Genomic DNA, 5897 nt, shown 5'->3' on the forward strand with positions numbered 1-5897 from the left:
GGGGTATGTTGTCACAGGATATATGTAGTCTAAGTTCTCACATTTCATGAGTTTAGTTTGGTTATGTTAAATTATGCGTAATATGACATTTACTCGTGCCAATTCTATAAAGAAAATAGATTCATAATTTACTATTATTTATTCTGCGAAAGACAAGTATTTCGAGTCTTTACATATTGTCTTCAGAGTCACAGTTGTGACAAACAATATGGATTTACATCTGTACATAGCTCGTGAGACCAAACTCTCATCACAAACCAAACAGAAGGTCTTTTCTTTTTCTTCGGATGAGTCAGTCTTAGTGACAAGTTGCGCCAAATGAACTTCCTTAACAAATCTGTTCATAGTTTTTAATTTCAAAATAGAAAATTCGATTCCTCGTAATGTATATATACATTAAGGACCTATCTAATAGGAAATACAGTTGTTACTCACCTTTTACTAATTGCAAGTTTTCAAACGGCACAAGACATGATGCATCGAAATTTACGCGACTTGCTGTAAATCTTTTAACTGCTAATTAACGGAAAACAATGCAACGGATATTATTCGAATTTTGTAATGACGTAGGCGAGCGGTAAATGAACCTACTCCTAGATGACGTGATCATTCAGTTTTGATTATATAGGAGATATTTGCACTGTGACAACATGCCCCTTGTGACAACTTATCCCGGTCTCCCCTATATTACATATTAATTATAAATCTAAGTAATTTAAAAATATATGATGATAATTCTATTAATGATAACGCTTGAAATAATCTATTTACAGGTAAATTCCTGTATAGCGATATTAGCAGAATAAGAAAACAATTGTCATTGAGAGATTTATTGTTATAGCGAGAGTTTTTTAAAAAGTATCCCCTTCCTCAATTATTATCAGACTACAAATAAGTTCATTCTACAATGTTAGAACGGAAAAAATATACAATTATTAGCCTCTTTTCAGTACATGATTTAAATGATTTTATCGCATATTATTTCTACAGTATTTATGTTAAACATCCAAATCTAAAATCGGCCAGAACCCGAATCTTTCTAAGCAGAAATGAACTAAATATAACTAAAACTAAGAAAAGTAACACTAAACTAATTCTAAAGTATAATATTTTTAAGAAGAATACTTTTTGTAATTATTTTAATTAATAAGGTAATTCGAGACTCTAAGACGTAGGATAGACCGGGGAAAATGAGCATACATTCGTGAATAAGAAGTGCCATATATATAAGACTCTTCCACGGTGTCATTTTTAACAACGTGGTCGCATACATTTATCAGAAGAAAAAGCTTTGCAGCGATAATCTGTAAGAGGAATCTGTCGAGATACGTAACAAGTCGCTAATTGTAAACTTGAATTGTGCTCTAGATTAGCTGTAGTATGATATTTTTGGTTCTTTTGGATTAAAAATAAATCTGTCGACGTTCACAGCTAAAGTTTATCTATGCCAATTGACAGAAAAATCTGCTCACGTCACTCTTCAGCATTGAGAATGAAGGTTTATAGGCTACTGCAAAGAATTATTTTCAAGAACAGGAAACACGAGGAGGATTGATAAGATGTGAAAAATGAGCTAAATGAACACACGAAGAGTGCACAGATGTTTCCTCCAACCCAAATACATTATGTTTGCAAAAAATGCATACAAACTTTACAAATTATAAGTACTGTATATAATAACTACACGTTAGAGTAATCTTATGACATAGAGGATATAATGCATTCAGTTCGGTTGTGTTTCTATTGTTTTTAAGTTTGCATTTTTGAATTAAAAATAGTAATATGAGCAGTGCTTATATTTAGTACAATTGTAACAAAGTGTGTTCATTTTTGAATTAAAAATAGTAATATAAGCACTGCTCATATTACTATTTTTAATTCAATTATGAATTTTAGTACAATTTAAATTCAATTTAGTATAATTTAGTACAATTTAAATTCAATTTTAGTACAATTATTTAATCCATTCCCGGGTAATATGAGCAAATAAAATCCTTTTGAAAAATTGCTGCAGTTCAGAAGCAAAGTGGAGTATGGTACCCAAGTGTTTGCAGTATGAAAATAAGTTTATGAAAAAGAGTCGTTTAATTTTGGAGAAAATCGACGTTACTCTTAAGGTGTTCATATTTTCTCCCGCTTTACCTTATATCGCTGTACACTTTGTAAGAAAACTGTATTATGCTAAACGAGTTTAACATAACAGAACTCCTCCAAAAATTATAGGCCTATAAGGATTGTTTAGTGTTTAAAATTACACTAATTCTATAAGTAAAAAATACTTTTAAGCATAACACGCTAAATCTGGCAACTCTGCTTTCGTCTGTACTGAAGCCTACTGACTTCAGGTAGAATCGTTGTGTTAAGAGATTACCACATTTTAATTCCAAAAACCAGAGCGATAAATTAAAACTAATTACATTTTAATTTACTGCATTATTATTGTTTTAGAGGAAGAAAAATACTGTGTATTTTACGAGTAAAGTATATGTATATATCGCTAAACAGAGCTTTATCCAATTAGAGGATATCGTTCGATGGGGAGAGGTTTAACGTTAAGATACTACGAATTGCTCAGGGAATTTGACTATAAGAAAAGAATTAATGAAATACACTAATGATATTCAACAATATTTTCCGTAGAATACGGAAATTCTAATATAATTTTGTCAGGAATCATATTTGCTTCTGGGGTTCGTTATTAATTTACGAAATTTTTATAAACGTCTGTAAGATTGAGTTTGATATTTTAAAATTTTTAGATAAATTGCTTATAGATTTCTAGAATATTTTCATTTCATATTTTACAAATATCTATAAAAGGGTGGAAAACCCAAAAATATTGTAGAGTGTGACATGTTTAAGCTATGATACATCTTTATGGTGTTTACGTCCAGATTGAAATAGTTTATCTTTCTCCACAACATTTGAAAAGACACTTTAATAGATTAGATGATCAATCATGGTGCGGTAAATGCAAAAACCACCGAACAATTTTCTTAACATAAACTGGAGGAGATCAAATGAAAAGTCGAAGGCTGAAAATAAGATAAACAGCAACTTTTTATCGTCTCATACCATTCATTAATGATTAACATATTAATTCAACTTGTATTATTTTTCCAAAGCCAACCAAATAGAATTCCAATCGGTTTTTTTTTAAAACCTCATTAAACTATACTCAGAATAATAAGAAATAAATAAAATTTTATACTGTCCTACAGGGTGATCATATTTAAAAAGTAGACATTCAAATCTCTCTGTAGAAATATGCATATTGGGGAGATCGCAGCGCTAAAATTTTCTCTGGCGGCTGAATTTTAAAGTAAAATTTTTGTTTTCCGAAAATCGAAATCGCATATTCAGACAGTATGTATACTAAATTTACTTTTTAATTTACCAATAGTTCTTTCTATAGAGAATTCTAAATATCGTGCTGTATCTAACCTTTAATTATGATCACACTCTTTCAAAATAATAATGAAGTTACGAAGCAAAATATAAGAAACCCGATATTGAAGAAGATTAATATATAAAACTGGTTATATCTACAGTACATTATCCCATTAAAATTATTAAAAATTACAGGAAGATGGATCTGAAGTTCTTTTAAGTGAGAACTTAGTGAAACCTGTCCAAAACGGAACCTGCCTAAACGGAGCAATTTTCTGTTTTAAAAATAACCTGTTCAAAACGGAAACATACTAAAATGTATTCTGTACCTGTTTACGCAGTTGTTTAATCCTTGTCAACTTATTTAAAATATATATATAACAGGAAATTAAGCCCAATACAATTTAAAATGAATATAAAATAGAAAGTATTAGTGATTTTTAATATATTCCAATTAGTCTTTTTTATACAAATAAATAATTAATTATTTACGCAAAAAAATGAACTGAAAAAGAAAATCGATAGAATTTTTTCAGCGCTGTTTAAATTTATTTAAAAATTTAAATCGATAAATCACTTATTAATTCAATGTTTAAAACTAAATAAACAATAAATTATATGCGTATGTAGAAAAAGTATTTTATTTAAAACAAAATGATAAAATCTTTAAAAGATCTTTTAATATATTGAACTATTTTATTATTTCCATGTATATAATAACACTGCAACAAAAACAATTTTTTATGTCTATCACAGGCATTGTACCTTGATAAAAATAGCACATTCTACTACTCTGACGTAGAATATGATATTGGTTTATTTCTATCAGGTCAGGAATTTTTTGTCGCAAGCAGTACGGTTTTTCAAATTGCACATATTGTCACATAAAATAGGCACTCTACAGTAATAAATTACAGTATTTTTATTTAAAAAAAAAAAAGTTTAAAAAGCTAAACTACGAAAGGCACTCAAATCTGCTTCTCGTGTTCTTTCATTAAACTATCTCTGTGTTCGGATACTTAACCTTGTTTCACAGTCACGGGGAAAACAGGAGGAGAATACGGAACTGCATCGCATTATCAAGTTTTCCATTATACGCGATCATTTCACGATCGTGTAAAATCCAATCGGATGGGCCCCCAGCCCCATGGACCCAGAGGCAAGTGCTTCCAAAACCTTCTCTGTACGACCCAGGCTGAGTTTGGATTTCATTTTCATCTAATAGGACATTTTTCTGTGTGGATTTTAAGTTCTTTCCTCGGGTAGAATATGATTTATGTACTATTTATATGTGTATTATTTGCTTACTTTTATTGATAAATGTATAATTTCCCAGGCAAATTTGAATTAGAGGGCCCCATGTAGTACAGTGTTGACTTCAGACATTTTTCTTATAAAACGTTGGTTTGGGGCCTCCTGTTGGTAGGGCCGAAGCAATCGCCCCTTTTGTCCGTAAGACAACTTGCACCCGGCTACCTTCACTGTGGGCCTGGCTGAAATCACGATAGTTATGGGCCCTCTTTAGTGCTCACAGGACAAAAAGAGTTTTTAAAGAATTGATAGTTTTATAAAATTTACTTAACTGAAATGTTAATAAAATTCATCCGAAACTTTTAAATTTTAAGGAAAATATTAATATAAACGTTTCGAATAAAGAAAATGAATATGGGTCTACTCAAAATCTATAACTTACAATATTTTCAATTTATGTTAGCATTAGAAGATAAAAATAGTTTCGTAAAATAATAATGTATAAAAAAGAATTGTCCAAGCATTTATCTTTGAATTTTTTAAGATACATTTTAAGAATTTTCAATGTATCAAAAGATAAAATATATACGCTTGATTGAGGCAATTATAGAACTAGAAAGGGGTAGACAGTAAATGATTTCTTTAGATAAAAATAACCCTTAAAAAATTATAAAATATATAGATTACGAACAGTTCAAGTGAATCTTAAATAATTTATCACAGGATAAGAAAATGTAGTCGTCGTATAGAAGAAGAGCATAATTAGATTCTCACCCCCATCCTGTTTCTCTTTTACATCTATCAATAGCCGAGTGGATAAAACCATTGAGTACCTGACCAGCGGATCGACAAAGTAGACTTTCCTGGTTTTATTCACGTGTGCAACACCTAAATACGGGGCAGTTTGCTACAGAAAGTCATCACAAGATGCACACTCTTTTGGCAGCTCGAACAAACGTTAGATTGCCTTATTCCATCACTTCTATTTTTGCGAGAGAATGATAGCCATTAAGGGGAAGAATTATATTCAATCACATTCTTTTCTATAAAGAATTTAGATTAGAATGTGAAAATAACTTAAGGGTAGAAAAACACCGGTATTACAGCGACGACAATTTTTGAACTGAACGTGATTTAAAGCTAGATCTTATATATGAGGCTTGTAATTTTGTAGTTAACATGAAAGCATCAGGTATAATCTTATCGTTACCAATTTCGTGGTGACAGGACGCCACGGATTCTTTTCGAGCGCTGAC

The sequence above is a fragment of the Centruroides vittatus genome, unplaced genomic scaffold (assembly GCF_030686945.1).
Source record: "Centruroides vittatus isolate TY-2023 unplaced genomic scaffold, ASM3068694v2 contig_18, whole genome shotgun sequence".
In the NCBI taxonomy this organism is placed as follows: Eukaryota; Metazoa; Arthropoda; class Arachnida; order Scorpiones; family Buthidae; genus Centruroides; species Centruroides vittatus.